Raw genomic sequence first — 24,302 nt, forward strand, 5'->3', positions numbered from 1 at the left:
CAAATTTCAGTGATCTTGAGTTGATTACATTATTGAATAATTTTTATTAGAATTATATTATTATTTGTTATAATTATTTATAATTATTTATTATATTATAATTTATAATTTTTTTTAAAAACAAATGTCATACCCGGGATGCCTATAAGGCCCCGTACACACGATAGAATCCATCCGCGGATAAATCCGCGCAAATGGGTTTGAGCGGATATATTCTATGGTGTGTACACTCCAGCGGATCTGTTTCCGCAGATATTTATCCGTCGAATGGCTTTTCAGCAGATCGAATATTTGTTGAGATGCTAAACAAATCTATCCGCTGCGAATCTATCCGACGGATAGATCCGTTGGTTAGTACACATTATCCGCGGATAAGAACCACGCGCATGCTCAGACAAAATAAGGGGATGGGAGCACTCGTTCAGGTAAAACTCTTGTTTGTTTGTGATATGGCACATTCGTCATTTTAACTATATAGTGTGTCGTTTATTTCCTCTTGTTTTTTCCGCGTTCTCTTGCTAGACTAAACCCGTTCTCTTGCTGATGCTATCTATCCAGATGTTTGAACTTTATTTTTTTCATCCACATGTGAATGTCTTTGTTTTTGTTTTGCAATTTATGTCCCCATTCTTTTTTCTTTCCCATTTTTTTACCCTTTTTTTTTCGTTTTCCAATTTATGTCCCCATTCTTTTTTCTTTCCCATTTTTTTACCCTTTTTTTTTCGTTTTCCAATTTATGTCCCCATTCTTTTTTCTTTCCCATTTTTTTACCCTTTTTTTTTGGTTTTGCAATTTATGTCCCCATTCTTTTTTCTTTCCCATTTTTTTACCCTTTTTTTTTCGTTTTCCAATTTATGTCCCCATTCTTTTTTCTTTCCCATTTTTTTACCCTTTTTTTTTGGTTTTGCAATTTATGTCCCCATTCTTTTTTCTTTCCCATTTTTTTTTCCTTTTTTTTTTGTTTTGCAATTTATGTCCCCATTCTTTTTTCTTTCCCATTTTTTTACCCTTTTTTTTGGTTTTGCAATTTATGTCCCCATTCTTTTTTCTTTCCCATTTTTTTACCCTTTTTTTTTGGTTTTGCAATTTATGTCCCCATTCTTTTTTCTTTCCCATTTTTTTTTCCTTTTTTTTTGGTTTTGCAATTTATGTCCCCATTCTTTTTTCTTTCCCATTTTTTTACCCTTTTTTTTTCGTTTTCCAATTTATGTCCCCATTCTTTTTTCTTTCCCATTTTTTTACCCTTTTTTTTTGGTTTTGCAATTTATGTCCCCATTCTTTTTTCTTTCCCATTTTTTTACCCTTTTTTTTTGGTTTTGCAATTTATGTCCCCATTCTTTTTTCTTTCCCATTTTTTTACCCTTTTTTTTTGGTTTTGCAATTTATGTCCCCATTCTTTTTTCTTTCCCATTTTTTTACCCTTTTTTTTTGGTTTTGCAATTTATGTCCCCATTCTTTTTTCTTTCCCATTTTTTTACCCTTTTTTTTTCGTTTTCCAATTTATGTCCCCATTCTTTTTTCTTTCCCATTTTTTTACCCTTTTTTTTTCGTTTTCCAATTTAGGTCCCCATTCTTTTTTCTTTCCCATTTTTTTATTCTTTCGTTTTGGTCAAGTTATGTCACCATTTTATGTAGGCGTGTGTTTTTCCTTTTTTGTTTTCCCAAGTTGGTACGCCAAATGTCCCCCCCCCCCAAGGAGTTGGTGTCCTTTCTAAATGACACATATTATTTGCTAAAATGTTTCATGCCTAATCACCACAGTATTAAAACACAATAGACAAGGTATTTCAGTAAATCAAATAACCATTTATTTGGGCCATAAACAAAATTAAATTACCAAGAAGGGCAGCACTTGCTGAGATAGCAACATACATGCAGACTTGTGTTCCAGACTGCACAGGCAACATAGTCAAGGACAAAATGAATAACCTTGAGGACCGCATACCGAGAACTAAAAAAGAACAACAAAAACAAAAACCAGGAGCAGCAGCAAGTGAGCCAATGGAGCCCAGGCTGTGGTACTCCAAAAAACAGAACGTTTTTGGGGGATCAAATGGAAGGCCGGCAATCATCTTCTCCTGTTCCTTGGAACCCTCCTTGCAGCAGATCTTCCACGGACCCGTCCACGGCCCCTTGCAGGTCGGGATGATGTGGCAGCAGGAGGAGTTAGCAGGTGTTGTGCAGGATAGGCCGGGTCACTCAGCTCAGTGTCATCGGTCAGCCAGCCCTGGTGCAGCCATAAAAGCACCTGGTTCATGAGGTTCCTCGCACGCCTCTGACCGTCCTCCCCCGCTTGGGACAATTCGTGGGCCACATACGCACTGTAGGCCTCAGTGGGGTTGAGGGGGGCCCTCATTAAGGCGCTAGCCTCCCTTATCATTCGGAGGCTCTCATCCTCCACCTGCCTCCTGCGCCTCATTAGGCCAGTTTGCCTGACCCGGGGGGGAGGGAGTTGCCTGGTGGGGCTGACCGTGGGCCTGGGGCCCTCCTGGCTGGTGCTGGGCCCGGCCTCCTCCTCCTGGCTGACAATGACCCCTTCCTCCTGGCTGGCAGGCAGCTCAGCATCATTAGCCAATCTTTCCTGGTTGCTCCCTTCTTCCTGTGTAAAAAAAAGTGACATGTTTTAAAATTTGGCACAAGCAAATCACACACATTTTCATGCTCTAGACTGGTTTGTTTTATCTTACTTTAAACTTGAATAGACTCTCCTTCTGATCCCTGTACTTGGCATCCATCACCCCTATTTTTATGACCATGACTTTTCTAGTCCATTTTTTGGTTTGGGATTACAATATCAACTCAATAAACAAACAAGAATTAGCAGGCCAAAAACATTTTTTTAAATACTCTACCTCATCAGAAGTGGAGAGTCGCAGATTTTCATGCCTGCCAGCCAGCCCCTCACCGTCCTCCTCCTGGCTGTGGTGATCTGTGGAAGGTCTGCTGCGATGCTGTCTGGGAGGAAGGCTTGACATTGATTGCCGGCCCTCCATTTGATCCCCCAAAAACTCCATCTCCTGGTAGTACCACAGACTTGGCTCCGTGGACTGTCTTGCTGCTGCTCCTGATCTTTGCTCCCGAAGTTCTCTTCTTTTTGATCGGTATGCGGCCCTCAGGTTATTCATTTTGGTCTTCACCATGTTGCCTGTGCAGCCGGGAACCCATGTCTGCATATATCTAGCTATTTCAGCAAGTGCTGCCTTTCGTTGGTCCCGGTTTGAATAATTTGGATGTTTTGAATCCCAAAGTAGGGGCATTTCCCTAAACTTCTCTATGAGACGAGAAATTATCTCCTTTCCCACGATAGTTTCCATTTGGGAGTTTTAGTATGTAAATTTATGATGAACACTGTTAAACCAAAAAAAAAAAGATTAAAAAATGCCCATCATTCACATTGTATTCATATGTGGCCCCAGATTGATCTTGTACTATGCAAACACAGTGTCTCCTGCAGCCAAAATGCTGGCCAGCTCTGCCCCATTGTTGTGACCCAAAATTAGTTCACATGCAGACCCTTTTTAAAATCATTTTGCTAAATACGTGTAATCTAGACCCATCCACAAATTTACAGATTGAGACCTTTCATGAAGGCAGTATTTAATGTGTACTTAGCCTGCCCCTCATCATTCCGGAGATCTAAATACACTTCCTAATAACCTCTGGCCAACCAACACAGAACAATACTTGCATGATCACAATACACCTGGCAAAAACTAAAAATAGGTAGAGCATTCTTCACATCTAGATTTAAGTGATGTGTAAAAGCATTGTGAGAATTAAATTCAGTTTGGGGGACACAATAAACATACTAAGTTGCGTTAAAAGGCTGCAAACAACAGACAAAACCACAATCCCATGGCTCTCAAGTTTCTAGGCCTCTGCTGATCCCATGTTTCAATTTTGTACCTTATCTCTAGCTCCTCGTGCAGCTCAATGAAATAATCTCCGCGTAAGCAACGTAATCACGTCGGTTCCCTTTTATAGACTCCGCGTGTGCGTGACACATCGTAACCATTGCCATGCCCCCTAATCAATGTTAATTCTCAAAATCTGGCGTTAACTGTGTTACTGCTGTCAAAAGTTCTACTAATCTCCGCGTAAGCAACGTAATCACGTAGGTTCCCTTTAACAGACTCCGCGTGTGCGTGACACATCGTCACCATTGCCATGCCCCCTAATCAATGTTAATTCTCAAAATCTGGCGTTAACTGTGTTACTGCTGTCAAAAGTTCTACTAATCTCCGCGTAAGCAACGTAATCACGTAGGTTCCCTTTAACAGACTCCGCGTGTGCGTGACACATCGTCACCATTGCCATGCCCCCTAATCAATGTTAATTCTCAAAATCTGGCGTTAACTGTGTTACTGCTGTCAAAAGTTCTACTAATCTCCGCGTAAGCAACGTAATCACGTAGGTTCCCTTTAACAGACTCCGCGTGTGCGTGACACATCGTCACCATTGCCATGCCCCCTAATCAATGTTAATTCTCAAAATCTGGCGTTAACTGTGTTACTGCTGTCAAAAGTTCTACTAATCTCCGCGTAAGCAACGTAATCACGTAGGTTCCCTTTAACAGACTCCGCGTGTGCGTGACACATCGTCACCATTGCCATGCCCCCTAATCAATGTTAATTCTCAAAATCTGGCGTTAACTGTGTTACTGCTGTCAAAAGTTCTACTAATCTCCGCGTAAGCAACGTAATCACGTAGGTTCCCTTTAACAGACTCCGCGTGTGCGTGACACATCGTCACCATTGCCATGCCCCCTAATCAATGTTAATTCTCAAAATCTGGCGTTAACTGTGTTACTGCTGTCAAATGTTCTACTAATCTCCGCGTAAGCAACGTAATCACGTCGGTTCCCTTTTATAGACTCCGCGTGTGCGTGACACATTGCCATGCCCCCTAATCAATGTTAATTCTGTAAATCTGGCGTTAACTGTGTTACTGCAGTCAAATGTTTTACTAATCTCCGCGTAAGCAACTGAGCAGAAACGGGCGCATAATCTCCGCGTAACCTACGTAATCACGTCTTATTCATTCTCTACACTCCGCGTATGTATGACCCGCCGCCCTGGTCCCCGCCCATGACGGGACATTTCCAGATTTCCACGCCCCTAATCTCTGTGGGGATGAAAGATGGCGATGACAGGCGAGCATGCACGGAGCTCTCAGGCCAGAAGTGAGGGGACAGAGGCAGGAACGTCCCGATCCCGGCCTAAACGTTATAAGGCAACTAATATGTCTTTTGACGAAATGGTGGAGCTGGTAGAGATTATGCGGAGGAAGGACTATGATGGGCAATATGGCCCATACAAGACCCCCAACCGCAGGAAGGGGAAAATTATGGAGAAGGTGGCACGTAAAATGCAGAGGATGTTTGGCATCGCAAGGTCCAAGGAGCAGCTACGGAAGCGGTGGTCCGACTTAAAGCTTCGTGAGCCACATCAACTCAAGAAAATCAAAAAAATACTCAAAAAAAGTAAGTTATTTTTTGGTTTGAGGGGTGGGGACAATTTTATTATTTGAATGTTTGGTCAGGTACATTTCTACATCTGTATCCTTGGCCTGTTTGTACTTCTGAAAACCTGTTTAAATAATTGTATTTCTCAAAATCTCATTTGCTTGGCCAACGACTGTTAATAGGAAACCTTGTTCACATCAGGTTGCTTCTCAAAAATACGATGTTGGCCCAGGAACAACACACCTGGACATGCCTCTCTTGCCAAAAACATTGTTTGTAAACATTGTGGTAAAATTTATTAATCGAACAATTAAATCCAAGAATGGGAAATGCAAACAGTGCTACTAAGCAGGTGTTTTCATATCTGTAATCCAGAGCACCTGTGTCTCCCCCAAAATATTACACGAAAATGTGGATGGTCTCAGCTCTAAATTAGAAGGGGGGGACATCCATGTGTGTCACTTTGCTAAAAATGGAATTAATCAGAGCTTGGCCTAGAAGTCATCCTAAAATATAGGTTTGGGGTGATAAGACAACTAAATATTTAAAAAAAAAGCCTCTAAACTTCTATGCAATGTGTGCGATTTCTGCTCTACAATATCTGTGTGCTGATGAGTATATACCTTTTTTTTGGTTATTTTTTCTAGGGGAAAGAAGACGCCAGCAATTCGAGGAGGCAGAGAGGGCCAGACACGCCCGGGATATGCCATCTGGCCATGTGGAGGAGGAGGAAGGAATAGAGGAGGATGTTGAGGAGGAGGTGGAAGGAAGAGATGAGGATGTTGAGGAGGAGGTGGAAGGAAGAGATGAGGATGTTGAGGAGGAGGAGGAAGGAAGAGAGGATGATGGCGTAATTTTAGATCTGGTAGTTGTTGAGGAGGAAGATGAAATTCAAGAAGAAGATTTTGGTGATTTTGAAGATGGTGGATTGGTGGAAGAAGAAGAAGGAGGAGTTATTGAAGATGGAGAAGTGGTGGAGGAGGAAATCAACACGACATCAGGTCAGTGTCACCCCAGCTTGATAGGGCAAAACAGATGTAGATAGGGTTGCCACCTCATCCCTTTAATCCCGAACACATATGGATTACACATGTTCTGTGGCTAATGTAATGCAGATATGGCACCAGGTGAGTAAAATTACCACCTTTTAATCAGCCACAGAACCTGTGTAATTAATATGTGTTCTGGTTTAAAGTGATGAGGTGGCAACCCTAGATGTATCTCGGCCGGTCAAATGTCTAATTTTATATTTTTTACTAATTTTGTAGGGGATGAAGATGCTGTTCCCCATTTTTCTCGGGCAAGTGCGGGAATTATAATCCAGCAAGTAATGGAGTGCAGCAGCGAAATGGCGAATATGCGTCAACAGATGGTTCAGATGGAACAGAATGTGCGCAATATAATAGTCGACTGCTGTGCCGAGCTGGACACTATGCGGCAAAGAATGGTGGTTATAGAGCAAAACTATAAGAACATCATTGACATGATGGGCCGTGTCAAAGACTAAAACAACCCCCCCCGCCCATCCCCCAACCTGTTTTTATGTCTGACTCAGCAACACGCCAAAATTTGAAGTTGCACACACAGTGTGTCAACATGTGCTATCTGCCATCACAGAATATAGAATATCTGTGCTTTGTGGGTACAACCCCCTCCTCGATTATAAAATATTTTTCGAGGAAAGGTTTGCTCCCACAAAACCCAGACATTGTTCACCCATGATGGCAGATAGCACATGTCGCCATTTTAAAGTCTTTTGGTGTGGTATAACTGACATTTGGCGAAAAGCACTGAATGTGTGCATCTTCAAATTTTGGCGTGTTCCGGTGTGACCTCACACCATGACTGTTTTTGGGAATGCAAAAGTGACACATTTGGGGTTGTATTTTTTGGGACATGTTTTCTATTTTATAGTTTAAAAATGGCTTCCATTCAACAAGCCATACAAAACAGAAAAAGTGAACAAAAAAAAATAAAAATAATGTTAAAAAAAAAAACAAAAAAAAAACACCAAAAAAAGATTGGTTAACACATCGATCCCAAAAATCAGATCAATCTTTTTAATGGATTTCAAAAAAACACAACACAAAAAAAAAAAAAAAAAACTAAAAATAAACCAAAAAAATTTTTTTTTAAATATTTCATAAAAAAAGTAAAATATATTATTTGGTGAACAAATATGTTTAAAAAATGTGATAAATATTTTAACAGAAAATTACGCCAAAAACAAAATGAAGAAATTGTTTTGAACCAAAAAAAACAAAAATGGATACGTAATAAAAAAACACCAAAAAAATAATAAACGTGAAAAATACAAATGTTGGCATGTTTAAGAGCAAAAAAAAATCCTTTTAGCAAAAAACCAGGAAAAAGCTGACAATAAAAAAAGTTGGTTTAAAAACATTACAAGGAGTGGCTTGATTATTTAAGATGCTGAATACCCAGTTTGGAGATGAGTGAATAATGTGCAATTGTGTTTATTTACTAAAACCTGAACCCTACATTTGGCACTAGAAGTGCACTATTTTTTGGGCTAACCAGGAAGACAGAAAAAAATTTAAAAAGCAGTAATGACAAACAACTGTATAAAGTCCAATGGTCTAATTATTTATTATTTCTGTGAATATTCCTTTCTTTGGGGGGCCAAATTAGAAAGAAATATGATCTGGCATAGCAATGGCCCACCGACCCATGAAGTACTCAACATATTTGTCGCGTACCTCACGAGCAGATTGGGTGCCAATGCCAGCGCGACCAGTGACCAGCCCAGGGAGAGGATCTGAGAGTAGTCTTGCCTCAGAAACGCTGTCGGATAGGTACGTCTGGGAATGCCTGCGTAAAAAGTTGTGCAAAATGCAGCAGGCAAATACAATGGTGTTCAATTTATATTCCGCCAGATGTATAGCTGTCAGGAACAGGCGGAACCGGTTGCTGAGGATCCCAAAGGCATTCTCGACTACCCTCCGAGCCCTGGACAACCGATAATTAAACACACTCCTCTCTGAGGTGAGGGTCCTCTGGGGAAAAGGCCTCATGAGGTGAGGACCAAGCCCGAAAGCCTCGTCCGCTAGGAACACAAACGGAAGTCCTTCCACATTGTCTTCATCTGGTGGCAGTGCCAGATCACCAGTTTGGAGACGATCGTAGAATTCAGTCCGTGAGAACACTCCCCCATCTGACATCCGGCCATTCTTCCCCACGTCCACATATAGAAACTCATACTGTGCCGACACCACCGCCATCAACACAATACTATGATAACCCTTGTAGTTAAAATAGTAGGACCCCGAGTGGCGTGGGGGCACAATGCGGACGTGTTTCCCATCTATTGCTCCACCGCAGTTCGGAAAATCACAACGCTGTGCAAATTGGGAAGCCACAGACTGCCATTCCTGTGGGGTGGAGGGTAGCTGTGGGGACAAACAAAAAAAGAGATTTACTACTTTGGCACATAAACATTGCAAACATAATCGAAAATCCATCATTGTGCAACATCAACAACAGGATTCACATTTCACACAAGCATTGTGAAGTGATTTATTTTTTGGGAAAATATAGACCCACTTAATTATCAGACTCCACATCCCTCTGATGATAGAGCAAGAAACTATTTTGGGGGGGGGGAGGGGCAGAGCTACAATTGATTATCCAAAAAATAACCAACAATTTAGGCTAGGTGGGTTTGGGCCTAGGAAAGCATGCTGGACAGGTTTATGGTGGGTAAGGACAAAATATGCAGCTAGGCCCAAAACAAACATGTAAAGGTTAACAACATGCATGGGGAGAAAAGGGAACATCCCACACACAGCAGATTACAATCTCATGGTTATTAGGGAAGAAAAAAAAAATGACTTTCTCACACATTTAAAAAAAAAAAATTGTGTTGTTCAAATTAGGGAACTTACCTTAATATACTCCTCCTGCAGAACATGTATGATGGCAGTACACGTCTCCGGTATGATGACCCCAAGTGACTGGGGAGAGATGCCTGTCGAGAACTTGAGGTCCTGCAGGCTCCTCCCAGTCGCCAGGTACCGCAACGTGGCAATAAGCCTCTGCTTGGCCGTGATGGCATCGCGCATCACAGTGTCCTGCCTCGTGATATAGGGGGACAGAAGATCCAGCAGACGGTTGAATACGGGGTCCGTCATGTGGAGAAAATTCCGAAAATCATCAGGATTATTCTCCTGGAGTTCCCTAAGCAGAGGCATATGAGAAAACTGGTCACGCTGGCGCAACCAATTCTTGGCCCAGAAACGCCTCCTCCCACTGTTCCTGGCCAATAAACAGGTTCGCTGGACATGGCCATAAGCAATCCCATAACCAGCACCAATTCGCGAGAATCGACGCTGCTGCTCCATCATGGATTCAAACCGGCCGGCTGGTCAGTCAAGAACACACTCCAACAGAAAGCACTCGCAAATCCAGCACAACCTGCTAAGCCCGCACGACACACAGATACGAGCGCACAGTACGCGGAAACGTGCTGAAAGCCTGTGCCCGAATGCCAACTGCAAACCCGCAAGCAAACGCACTGAACCCGAGAATACCTACTGTCAAAACGCGGAGAATGAAAAGCACGAATCGGCTCTAACCAAACCTTCACTAGCACGCGGTCACACGGAACTAGCAAAAGCGGAACAGAGGGCGGCGCCGTTGACTTTGGTCTTCCCCTTTATAGTGCCGTCTTACGTGGTTTACGTTGCATACGTTCTGGTTCGCGGAGATTTTTGGGCGCTAGTGTGTACGTTCCAGCGGATCAACAGATAAATCCGTCGATCCGCTGAAACCGATCCGCGGATAAATTTCAGCGGATGGATTCTATCGTGTGTATGGGGCCTTAGATTCTTGTTTGGTCAGATTTAAGTGAGTTATTCTTAAGGATTACAGGCCTACAGTATAAAACGCCAAATTTCCTTTCAAATAATGGTACCGCTTTTGGTACAAAATTCCAGACAGAATCATACCGCCAGGGAGGTTAATTTCGATGCAGTTTTTCTAGTGCTTCACTGGATTTGAAATGAATGTGTACTGTATATGACAGACGCATGTCCCAAATTATGGAGAAGTCATGCATATCTCTTGGACCTGAAATAAATATACAACATACAGTGCCTTTAAAAAGTATTCATACCCCCTGACATTTTTCACATTTTGTCATGTTATAACCAAAAATGTAAATGTATTTTATGTGATAGACCAACACGAAGTGGCTCATAATTGTAAAGTGGAATGAAAAAGGATAAATGCTTTTCAAAATGTTTTACAAATAAATATGTGAAAAGTGTGACGTGCATTTGTATTCAGCCTCCTTTACTCTGATACCCCTAACTAAAATCTAGTGGAACCAATTGCCTTCAGAAGACACCTAATTAGTAAATAGAGTCCACATGTTTGTGATTTAATCTCAGTATAAATACAGCTGTTCTGTGAAGCCCTCATAGGTTTGTTAGAGAACCTTGGTGAACAAACAGCCCCATGAAGGCAAAAGAACACACCAGACAGATCAGGGATAAAGTTGTGTAGAAGTTTAAAGCAGGGTTAGGTTCTAAAAAAAAATATCCCAAGCTTTGAACATCTCAGGTGGCACTGTTCAATCCATCATCCAAAAATGGAAAGAGTATGGCACCACTGCAAACCTACCAACACATGATCGCCAGCCTAAACTGACAGGCCGGGCAAGGAGAGCATTAATCAGAGAAGCAGCCAAGAGGCACATGGTAACTCTGGAGGAGCTGCAGAGATCCACAGCTCAGGGGGGAGAATCTGTCCACAGGACGACTATTAGTTGTGCAGTCCACAAATCTGGCCTTTATGGAAGAGTGGCAAGAAGAAAGGCATTGTTGAAAGAAAGCCATAAGAAGTCCTGTCTTTGAGAAGCCATGTGGAGGACAGAGCGAACATGTGGAAGAAGGTGCTCTGGTCAGATGAGACCAAAATTGAACTTTTGGCCTAAAAGCAAAATGCTATGTGTGGCCAAAAACTAACACTGCACATCACCCTAAACACACCATCCCCACCGTGAAACATGGTGGTGGCAGCATGATGTTGTGGAGACATCCCCAAAAAGACTTGCAGTTGTAATTGCAGTGAAAGGTGGTTCTACAAAGTATTGACTCAGGGGGGATGGAAATGCACACAACACTTTTCACATATTTATTTGTAAGAAAAAAAAAAAAACTTTTTATAATTTTCCTTCCACTTCACAATTATGTGACACTTTGGGCCTGATTTACTATGCTCTGTGCGCTGCGCTGGTTCATGCGTTAATTAGTACTCCGGGTGGAGGCTTAATTGGGCGCATGAACCAGCGTAGCAGCCGGCGCATTGAAAGTAATATGTAAAGCCGCGCCGAACTCCCTATAGAAGTCTATGGGAGAAATCAAAAGTGTTTATTTTAAAGGCTAATCTGCTAGTTTTGTCCTAAAAAGTGTTTGGGGACCTCAGTCCTGCCCCAGGGAACATGTATCAATGTTTTTTTTATTTTTTAAAACGGCCGTTTTTTCGGGAGCAGTGAAATAATAATTCTTAAAGTGAAACAATAAAAGTGAAATATTCCTTTAAATTTCGTACCATGGGGGGGTGTAATGTCAGCATGTGAAATAGCGCATTTTTCCCGCACTTAGAACTGCCCCTGCACAACATGACATTCAGAAGGAAAAAAGTAATTTAAAAATTCACACGCGGCTATAATGAATTGTCGGCTCTGACAATTCTAAAGGGATTCATTCATAAAACAAACAAAAAAATGTGTAGGGGTTCCCCCAAATTAAATTACCAGGTCCTTCAGGTCTGGAATGGATATTAAGGGGAACCCGCCGTAAAAAACAAAAAAAAAAAGACGTGCGGTTCCTGGAAAATATCCATTCCAGGCCCTTCAGGTCTGGTGTGGATTTTAAGGGGAACTCCACCCCAAATTGAAAAAAAAAATGGCGTGGAGTCCCCCTAAAAATCCACACCAGACCCTTATCTGAGCACGTTGACCTGGCCGGCCGCAGAAAAGAGGGGGGGGACAGAGTGCGGCCCCCCCTCTCCTGAACCGCACCAGGCCACATGCCCTCAACATGGGGAGGATGTCCCCATGTTGATGGGGACAAGGGCCTCATCCCCACAACCCTTGCCCGGTGGTTGTGGGGGTCTGCGGGCGGGGGGCTTATCAGAATCTGGAAGACCCCTTTAACAAAGGGGACCCCCAGATCCTGGCCCCCCCCTTTGTGAAATGGTAATGGGGTACATTGTACCTCTACCATTTCACCCCCAAAAAAATGTCAAAAGTGTTAAAAATTTCAGTAGCCGGTTTTTGACAAATCTTTTAATAAAATCTTCTTTTCTTCTTTCCTTCGGGTTTCTTCCGCTGCTTCTTTCTTGGGTGTTCTCGTCCACATCTTGCCCGACGTCTTCTTCTATCTTCTCCATCCGTCCTTCAGCCTTCTGGTCCCGCCTCTTGCCCGGTGTCTTCTCCTGTTTTCTTCTCCGTCCGTCCGCCAGCCTCCTCGTCCGCATCTTGTGTCTTCTCCGGACCCAGCGTTTGAATTTCATTTGGCCGCCGTGTTCCCGCTCCTGGGACCCGCCCCCCTCTGACGCCACAAGTAAACTCCTTAGAAGGTCATGTGCGTCAGAGGGGGGCGGGGTCACATGAGTGTGACACAGCGGGAACTTCAATTGGAAGCGGCGGCATCTTCTTCTCCGGGCGGCGCGATTGAAATTGAATTCCCCGCTGTGTGACGCTCTGTGACCCCGCCCCCCTCTGACGCACATGACCTTCTAAGGAGTTTACTTGTGGAGTCAGAGGGGGGCGGGTCCCAGGAGCGGGAACACGGCGGCCAAATCAAATTCAAACGCTGGGTCCGGAGAAGACACAAGATGCGGACGAGGAGGCTGGCGGACGGACGGAGAAGAAGACACCGGGCAAGATGCGGGACCAGAAGGCTGAAGGACGGACGGAGAAGATAGAAGAAGACGTCGGGCAAGATGTGGACGAGAAGACCCAAGAAAGAAGCAGCGGAAGAAACCCGAAGGAAAGAAGAAAAGAAGATTTTATTAAAAGATTTGTCAAAAACCGGCTACTGTCATTTTTAACACTTTTGACATTTTTTTTGGGGTGAAATGGTAGAGGTACAATGTACCCCATTACCGTTTCACATAGGGGGGGCCAGGATCTGGGGGTCCCCTTTGTTAAAGGGTTCTTCCAGATTCTGATAAGCCCCCCGCCCGCAGACCCCCACAACCACTGGGCAAGGGTTGTGGGGATGAGGCCCTTGTCCCCATCAACATGGGGACATCCTCCCCATGTTGAGGGCATGTGGCCTGGTGCGGTTCAGGAGAGGGGGGGGCCGCACTCTGTCCCCCCCTCTTTTCTGCGGCCGGCCAGGTCAACGTGCTCAGATAAGGGTCTGGTGTGGATTTTTAGGGGGACTCCACGCCATTTTTCTTTTCAATTTGGGGTGGAGTTCCCCTTAAAATCCACACCAGACCTGAAGGGTCTGGTATGGATATTTGGGGGGACCCCACGCCATTTTTTTGGGGTTTTTTTACGGCGGGGTTCCCCTTGATATCCATTCCAGACCTGAAGGGCCTGGTAATTTCATTTGGAGGGACCCCCATTTTTTTTTTTTTTTTTTATTATTTTTAATGAGCAATGACTGTATTCTTTATAGCCATGAGTACTTTAAACTTCCTTTTTTTTGTTTCACTTCAGAAATGACATCTTGTACAGGGACAGTTCTAAGCACGGGAAACATGCGTGTACCCCCCCCTCCCCCCCTGTCTGAAATTTAAAGGAATATTTCACTTTTATTATTTCACTTTAACCACTTCCATACCGCGCCTATTCTGGCACTTCTCTCCTTCATGTAAAAATTATATTTTGTTCCTGGGAAATTAATCAGGACCCCCAAACATTATATCTAATTTTTTAGCAGACACCCTAGGGAATAAAGTGGCGGTCATTTTTTATTTGATTTCCAACGGTATTTGCGGTCGCTGGTTCGAATCCAGCCCGTGACACCATCTGCATGGAGTTTGCATGTTCTCCCTGTGCCTGCGTGGGTTTCCTCCCACAATATAAAAACACGCTGTAAATCGGATCCGGTCTAAATAAGCCCTAATATGCAGTAGTATATTTAGGTTTTGTTCTGCCCTAGGCCTGACTACATATCTGCACCTCCTAATAGAAAAATGACCCACCCCTTCCTGTCAAGGTCACACCCTGTTTTTGTATGACCCGCCCAGTAATTTTCAGGGGACCCACACACTAGTTCTGGGGGGGCACTGGATTCCCTTAACCACTTCCATACCAGGCACTTACGCACCTTCCCGCCCAAGCCAATTTTCAGCTTTCAGCACTGTCGCACTTTGAATGGCAATTGCGCGGTCATACAACACTGTACCCAAACAAAATTGGCGTCCTTTTTCCCCCACAAATAGAGCTTTCTTTTGTTGGTATTTGATCACCTCTGCGATTTTTTTTTTGCGCAACAACTAAAAAAAGACAGCAAATTTTGGAAAAAAAAAACGTTTTTTTTTTGTCTGTTAATTTTTTTGTAAATAAGTTTTTCTCTTTCAATTACGGGCACTGATATGGCGGCACTGATGGGCACCGATGAGATGGCACTGATGGACATCGATGAGGTAGTACTGACGGGCACAGATGAGGTGGCATTGATTGGCGGCGCTGGTATGCGGCACTGATGGGCACTCATGGGCACTCATGGGCGGCACTGATGGATACTTATGGGTGGCACAGGTGGGCACTGATAGGTGGGCACTGTGCATGGATGGGCACTGTGGGGTGGCACTGATGGACACTGTGGGGTGGCACTGATGGACACTGTGGGGTGGCACTGATTTTCCCAGGTTGCCAGTCAGTGCCCATTTGTGGGCACTGATTGGCATCTTTTTTCTTTTTTTTTTAGTGCTTTTTTTTTTTTTTCCATATATTTTTTGTTTTTTTGCCCACCCTGGTGGTCCAGGGTGGGCATCCCTGGTGGTCCAGTGTGGTCATCCGAGGGGGGGCTGCGCTGATAAACAATCAGCGCAAACGCCCCCTGTCAGGAGAGCCGCCGATCGGCTCTCCTATACTCGCGTCTGTCAGACGCGAGTGAGGAAGAGCCATCGATGGCTCTTCCTGTTTACATCGTGATCAGCCGTGATTGGACACGGCTGATCACGTGGTAAAGAGTCTCCGTCTCCGTGAGAGACTCTTTACCGAGATCGGAGATGCAGGGTGTCAGACTGACACCCCGCATCACCGATCGCCGCGCTGCGTGCCCCCACAGGCGCGCGTGGCATGAAATCCTGCAGGACGTCCTGTCAGGATTGTGTAACCACTTCCCGGACGTAAATCGGCCATAGGCTGGGCGGGAAGTGGTTAATTTGCATAGTTTTTCTCTCACTTCCTGTTTGACTATGGGGCAGGAAGTGAAGGCAAATCTCCCCAATTGGACACAGATAATACAAAAGAAACTGACAGGGCCTATAACCCTTCCTCACTCTATCCAAAATTAAAGAAAATAAAAAGTGTTGATTATAGTTCTAGTCAGGGGCGGACTGACCATTGAGTCACTCGGGCACTGCCCGAGGGCCCCATGCCACCAGGGGGCCCCATCCGGGTTGCCAGGCTCAGTAAAACCAGGGACAGTATGTAAAAATCTGTGTATTTTTTAGATCTGTCCCCGATATGTCCGAAAATGACATGCTTTTAATGTGAATATCCCAAGATTTTAGCTGCCCGCCTCTGCACTACCTCCTGGCGTGGTGGCCATCTGTAAGCCAGAGGGGCCCCATACTCTTCTATTGCCCGGGGGCCCCATGAGTTGTCAGTCCGCCCCTGGTTCTAGTTTAAGCACAAATTTCATAGAGTTTTATTGAGAGGCCTAAGAAAATATAACCATGCCAACAGGCCAGCATACAGCGTGGCTAATATGTATGAATGTGTGTGTTAGAGCACCCCACCCAATGTTAACTAAAAAATTATTAATTTGCAAATAAGTATTATCTGCTTATTTTTTGGGGATGTCTGCACCCCTGATAGTGAGAACATTTGTGAGGTGTCTTCACCCTTTCTAATTCAAATTCATTCACTTCCTGTCACATAGCCAAACAGGAAGTGAGGGTAAAACCTTACTAATATCTTTTCTTGGGGACACAGAGATCAATCTAAATAGTTTCCCATTATGTAAATTGCACTCTAGTATTTTGCTGTGTACACCCCAAATTATTAGGGATCTTGGACTTTGGGGTCCATTTACTAAAGGCAAATCCACTTTGCACTACAAGTGCAAAGCAAGGAAGAAAACAAAACAACTTTGCTTCTACAGGATTGGATGTTAAAACCATCAGTGCTTCCTCTCTGATTTTCAGCAACTATGCTTGTACTGCAGAGTGGCTTTGCCTTTACTAAACCCCAAACTAAATAATCATTTGGGGCAGGGATCCTCAAACTACGGCCCTCCAGCTGTTGTAGAACTACACATCCCATGATGCCTTGTAATGCACTGACATTCACAGACATGACTAGGCATGATGGGAATTGTAGTTCCTGAACAACTGGAGGGCCGTAGTTTGAAGACCCATGATTTGGGGTGTACACAGCAGTGCTGGAGTGCAATTTGCTTAATGGGGACACTAGTTAGATTGACCTGTGTCCCCAAGAAAAGACACTGGTAGGGTTTTAACCTCACTTCCTGTTCAGCTGTGTGACAGGAAGTGAAGCCAGGAAGTGAAGCCAATTTTAAGAAAAGGGACACAAAGCTCAACACCAAAAAAAAAAACACAAGCAGGGGTTCTAACACTCACTTGGCTTCCCTCAAACACCCACAATTAGAATAGGATTGCCTTGCGCTAGATTTAAGCACAGTGCTGTAAATCAGCACGTCAAGCCTGTCCACCAATAGCAACCCCCCCCCAGGCCATGTTTGCAGGTTTTCCTTCATCTTGCACATGTGCTTTAAAAGACAGTCTGGACAGCAATTCTTAAGAGAAATCCACAAAACATGTCCTGTCGGGGGTACTTGAGGGCTGAGGACCACTACATTTAAAAGAAAATACTTACCAGTTTTTGTCTTTAAAGTCATGGGGAATAAACATGGCAAACATTTCATGATTACACACCACGAAAGAAGCTTAGACAAAAATCACACCTAATTTGTTAGGCCCTAACCTAGTTCAGCTGCAGCTGTCAAAATATGTTGCATGAAAAAGTAACAAAAAACAAACTTCAAAATTTTAAAGTCATTTTTATTGGTCAACAAAACAAGGAAAGAAAAAAAAAACAAACAAACACACACAAACAAAAATACATTTCAAAACTCAAAATAAACAGATTTAAAGTCACAACATCTTCACAATTTTTTCATAAAATAAGGCAGCAGAGACAAATACATCAAAGTGAACATCATTTAAAAATAAACAAAAACCATTGGCAAAATAAAAACCCATGCAACAAACCACATTTGTGTTCCACAACAGCATTTCTGCCTGCCCCTATGAGGGCAGCTGAGGACTGATCGATGCACGGTTTTTATAACATGTGCTAGTAATGAAGCAATTGAAATCACATGAACAAATTGCAGTCTCTAGTCTGGGTGAGCTTACACCTGGTTAATTAACCCAACCCACGCTCTTTGACCATCCAAGAGATTTTCACCTTTTAAAAAGAAAGGATTTTTTCTAAGTGTTTGAGCATGCTCAGTTCATCACACATGTAGGAACCAAGCTGCAATGGCATGAGTTTTTTTTTTTTTTCCCCTGATCTCATGCTTTCCAGCCTGGCCTGGTCATTGACCAGCAATATGGTCCAGGGCTCAAGTGGTTAAAAATTAACAAAACACAAAAGTTAGCCCAATTTTTGGGGATAATGTGAAAGATAATGTTAGACCGAGTAAATAGATACCTTACATGTCACGCTTTACTATTGGAAACACTCCTGCAATGGGGCCAAAATTAATTCCGTGAATATCCCCATAGGCGACCTTTTTCTTTTTTTTCCAGGTTACCAGTTTATAGTTACAAAGAAGGTCTAGTGGTAAAAGTATTGCTCTCGCTCTAACGCACACGTCAATACCTCACATGTGTGGTTTGAACGATGTTTATATATGTGGGCGGGACTTGCGTAAGTCCCGCCCACATATGTAAAACATTTTTTTACTTTTTGCTATAATAAATATCCCCAAAAATATATATTCTAAAAAAGAAAAAACCCTCAGTTTAGGCCGATACGTATTCTACATCTTTTTGGTTCCAAAAAATCGCAAATAGCGTTTAGTGTTTGGTTTTGGCAAAAGTTATAGCGTCTACAAAATATATTTTTTATTTGTTTTAACTAGTTATTGCGGCGATCAGCGATTTTTATCGGTACTGCGACATTATGGCGGACACATCGAACACTTTTTTGGAACCATTGGCATTTTTCTAGCGATCAGTGCTGTAAAAATGCATTGCTTACTCTAAAAATGCCACTGGCAGGGAAGGGGTTAACACTAGGTGCGAGGGAGGGGTTAAATATGTTCCCTGGGTGTGTTCTAACTGTAGGGGGGGGTGGGACTGACATGTGTAAATGACAGATCGCTGTTCATGAAGGGGAACTCCAGACCCCCCAAAAAAAAATAAGGTGGGTTCCCTCCAGGTGCATACCAGGCTCTTAGGCTTGGTCTGGAACATAAGGGGTTAAACCCGCGCAAAAAAAAACAGCGTGAGGTCCCCCCCAAGATCCAAACCAAGCCCTTATCCCAGGCACGCAGTCTGGTCAGACAGGAATGGGGGTGGGGACTAGCGAGCGCCCCCCTCCCTCCTGAGCCATACCAGACCACATGCCCTCAACATGGGGGAGTGTGTGCTGTGGGGGAGGGGGGCACTGCCCCCCCACCCCAAAGCACTCTTGTCCCCATGTCGATAGGGACAAGAGCCTCTTCCCGACAACCCTGGCCTGGTGGTTGTCGGGGTATGCGGGCGGGGGGCTTATCAGAATCTGAGAGGCCCCTTTAATAAGGTGGCCCCCAGATTCCGGCCCCTCACCCTATGTGAAGGAGTATGGGGGTACATAGTACCCCTACCCATTCACCTGGGGAAAAAAATGTAAAGAAATAAAACACCACACATGAATAAATTAATTTATTAGTCTGCCGGGGGTCTTCTGCCGGGGCCCCCCACCACCACCCCATTAGGCCCCGGGCTTCGCCGTCTTTCACCGGGACCCCCTTCACCAGTGAGGCTCCTGCCTTTGGGGGAGGGTCCCGGGCTTCCACGACGGTTTCTGCGGGGGGGGTGCACTGGCACCCCACCCCCGTCTTCAGCGACGTAATTCACCGGGACCCCCTTCACCAGTGAGGCTCCTGCCTTTGGGGGAGGGTCCCGGGCTTCTACGCCGGTTTCTGCGGGGGGGGTGCACTGGCACCCCACCCCCGTCTTCAGCGACGTAATTCACCGGGACCCCTTTCACCAGTGAGGCTCCTGCCTTTGGGGGAGGGTCCCGGGCTTCCACGACGGTTTCTGCGGGGGGGGGTGCACTGGCACCCCACCCCCGTCTTCAGCGACGTAATTCACCGGGACCCCTTTCACCAGTGAGGCTCCTGCCTTTGGGGGAGGGTCCCGGGCTTCCACGACGGTTTGTGCGGGGGGTCTTCAGCGACGTAATTCGGGCTTGTACGGTGTCTTCCGCCGGGGGGCGACACCCGCGGGCTTCTGCGATGCCTTCCGCTTCTGCCTGTCTCCTCCGCGGAGCACAGGGCTTGTCTCCGCTGTCTTCTCCCTTCTCTTCCATTCGATGTTGACACGACGAGGTCCGGCGCTGGAATGCCGTCTGAGCAGTGGGCATGGACTTATATAGGGCAATGCCACCATGTGACCTCAACCCATGTGACATCACATTCCCATCATGCCCAGGGAATGTGATGTCACATGGGTTGAGGTCACATGGTGGCATTGCCCTATATAAGTCCATGCCCGCCGCTGACACGGCATGTCAGCGCGGAACCTCGTCGTGTCAACATCCAATGGAAGAGAAGGAAGAAGACAGCGGAGACAAGCCCTGGGCTCCCGGAGGAGACAGGCAGAAGAAGGAAGAGAGAAGAAAGAAGACGGAAGAAAGCCCTGGCTCCGCGGGGGAGCCAGGCAGAAGAGGGAGCAGAGGAGACAGAAGAGAAAAGACCGGGGAGTTGGCGCACCCCCGGCAGAAGACCAGGAAGACCGGAACCCTGGCGGAAGGCACCGGAAAGACCGGGGGATAGGCGCCATCCCCCGGCAGAAGACCCCGAAGTCCGGATGCCCCTCCCTAATGAAAAAGAGCTTAAATGGGGTGGGGGCATCCGGCGGAAGGCTCCGGAGAGGACCGAGGGATGGCGCCCTCCCCCGGCAGAAATCACCGAAGCCCAGGGTCCCGGCGGAAGATCGGGAGAGAAGAAACCCCCCCTTGTAAGAGAGCTAAAGAAGAAAGGGGGGGCTCCGGAGCAGATCAATAAAATATTTTATTCTGTGTGGTGTTTTATTTTACTTTACATTTCCCCCATGTGAATGGGTAGAGGTACGATGTACCCCATACTCATTCACATAGGGTGGGGGGCCGGCATCTGGGAGCCCCCTTATTAAAGGGAGCTCGCAGATTCCGATTAGCCCCGCCCGTATACCCCGACAACCAATGGCAAGGGTTGTCGGGAAGAGGCTCTTGTCCCTATTGACATGGGGGCAAGAGTGCTGTGGGGTGGGGGGGGCAGTGCCCCCCTCCCCCACAGCACACACTCCCCCATGTTGAGGGCATGCGGTCTGGTACGGCTCAGGAGGGGGGGGTGCTCGCTCGTCCCCGCCCCCATTCCTGTCCGGGCCAGACTGCATGCTTGGGATGAGGGCTTGGTTTGGATCTGGGGGGGACCCTCGCGCCGAATCGGCGCGGGTTTAACCCCTCACGTTCCGGACCAAGCCTAAGAGCCTAATGTAGCCCTGAATGGGGACCCGCGCCGATTTCAAGTTTGAAATTTGGCGCGGAGTTCCCCTTCAGGGCTGAAAACAGCTCGGAGATTCCCGTGCGCTGCGTCACGCAGCGCATTCACGGGTACGCCGCTTGGTATTTACCAAGATTTTCACGGCGTACTGACAAGGCGCACGGGAAGCGCCGAAATTTCTCTCTGCGCATGCCCAGTATGCAAATGAACCTCCCGAGGCGCACTGTGCAAGCGTACGGGGATCTGTTTTCAAAAAACACTTTCCCTTTCAATTCGGCCCGCCAAACACTTCAAAACACATGTCACTTCACTTCCCCTGCATCCCCCCACCTCCCCCCCTAATAAACTCCCGCCCAAACCCCCGCAATTTACAGTTCAATGTGCCGTGCGCCAGGTCTGTACTGGTGCACAATGCACCCTCTCCTGGGCGCACGGAGCACATTAGTAACTAGGGAAATACACTGCACTAGCAGCGTATTTCTTTAGTAAATGGCAAAACGGCTGCTACTCCTGCTTTTACTCCATGAGTCATGGAGTAAAGGCTTGGTAAATCAGCCCCTTTGTGTTGGTCTATCACACAACGCCCCAATAAAATACATTTACGTTTTTTTTTTGTAACATGACAAAATGTGGAAAATTTCAAGGGGTATGAATACTTTTTCAAGGCACTGTATACAACAAATGCATGTCCTGTGTCAATAAGAGGCTATGCGGGCTTTTAGTTCTCTATGCAACAAATGAGCATGATACATAAGGGAAATATTTTTCTGCTACAATATTCATCTAGCACCTTTAGCCAAGATGGGACTCTAATGCCACGTACACACGCTCTGAATTTTCGACAACAAATGTTCGATGGGAGCTTTTGGTCAGAAATGCCCCATCGAACATTTGTTGTCGAAATTTCCGACAACAAAAGTTTGAGAGCTGGTTCTCAAATTTTCCGACAACAAAATACGTTCTCATAAATTCCGATCGTGTGTGGAAAATTCAAATGCACAAAATTCCAAGCATGCACTGAATCAAGTAGGAGACGGGAGCGCTCGGTCTGGTAAAACTAGCGTTCGTAATGGAGATAGCACATTCGTCACGCTTTAACAGACAGAAAAGCACAAGGCTGAAAAGCGCGAATCGTCTCTCACCAAACTTCTACTAACATGACCGGTATTAAACTCCCCTTTTCTAATGCCGTTGTATGTGTTGTACGTCACCGCGTTCTTGACGTTTGGAATTTCCAACGACATTTGTGTGACTTTGTGTATGCAAGACAAGTTTGAGCGAACAATCCGTCGGAAATTTATCCACGGTTTTGTTTCCGAAAGTCCGATCGTCTGTATGCGGCATAAGAGGTTTGCCAGCCTTACTGTTTGATATTTGAATTATACAATATATAAGGGCATCTTTAACTATTTATCCTTACTGGGCCTATTCTGGCACTCCTCTCCTGCTAGAAAATGAGTCAGAACCCCCAAACAATAAATAAATAAATATATATATATATATATATATATATATATATATATATATATATATGTTTTTTTAGCAGACACCCTAGAGAATGAAATGGTGGTCATTTTTATCTTGCAGGGTATTTGCGCAATCATTTTTCAAACGCCTTTTTTTTGAGAAAAAAAACTGTTTCATGAATTAAAAAATAACCAAACATTGAAGTTGGCTACATTTTTTGCATAGTGTGAAAGATGATGTTATGCCGAGTAAATAGATACCTAACATGTCACCCTTCAAAATTGCGCACGGTTGTGGAAGGGCGCCAAACTTTGGTACTTAAAAATCCTCAAGGGCGACACTTTATTTTTTTTTTACTGGTTACATGTTTTGAGTTGCATAGGAGGTCTAGAGCTAGAATTATTACTCTATCTCTAACATTTGGGGCGACACCTCACATGTGTGGTCTGAAAACCGTTTTCATATGTGGGTGGGACAACTTTTTACTTTGACACTTTAATAATAAAAAAAATGTGATCACTTTTATTCCTATTGCAAGGAATGTAAACATTCCTTGTAATAGGAATATGGCATGACAGGTCCTCTTTACAGTGAGATGTGGGGTAAATAAGACCTCACATCTCACCTCTAGGCTGGGAAGCCTGAAATAAAAAAAATAAAAAAACGATCACCACCTTTTTTTGAATGCAGAGGCTGGGCGTGTCGTTATAACATCGCGCCCGGCCTCCGAACGATCATAGAGACTCCGGCGACCATCTGGTCCACTGGAAATCTCTATGGTGGACATCCGGGGCTGGCGGATCTGTTCTCCGACTCACCGATCGCAGTGGTGAGTCGGTAGAAGCAGCAGGAGGGGGGACTTCCCCTCTTGCTGCCCGTAAGAACGATTAAGCGGTGGAACAGCCGCTATGATTGTTCTTACGGTGCACAGAATCGCCGGCTCTAAAAGATGATATCTGAATGATGCCTGCAGCTGCACCCATCATTCAGATATCCCTGCACAGATTCAAGGACGTCTGGCGTGAATTAATTTTGGTCAAGCAAAGTGGAGGCTTGTTTTTTAGACATTGTGATATTTTATGTACAATAAAGAGAATTGATTGTACACATTGGTTTAGAATTATATATGCACTGTATATAATTAGGTAACCCATTTCCAGGTTTGGTTGAGTCCATAATTAGTACATGTATTTGCTTGTTTTTCAGATTACATTACTCCATTCTCTTCAAAAGGGTCCTACTGGTCTCTTCTTTCATCTTCTCTTCTCTGTATATCTCCCGCATGTGCAGTTCAGCACCACTCTATCCAGTAATGATGTCACTCCCGTGTGCATGCGCAGCAGACATTATTATGACCCAGCCAAGTGGACAAAGATTGTGAACCCAGAAGAAAGACTGGGAGAAAATGTAATCGCTCACACTGTGTTATTACGTGTTTC

The sequence above is a fragment of the Rana temporaria genome, chromosome 12 (assembly GCF_905171775.1).
Source record: "Rana temporaria chromosome 12, aRanTem1.1, whole genome shotgun sequence".
Classification (NCBI taxonomy): domain Eukaryota; kingdom Metazoa; phylum Chordata; class Amphibia; order Anura; family Ranidae; genus Rana; species Rana temporaria.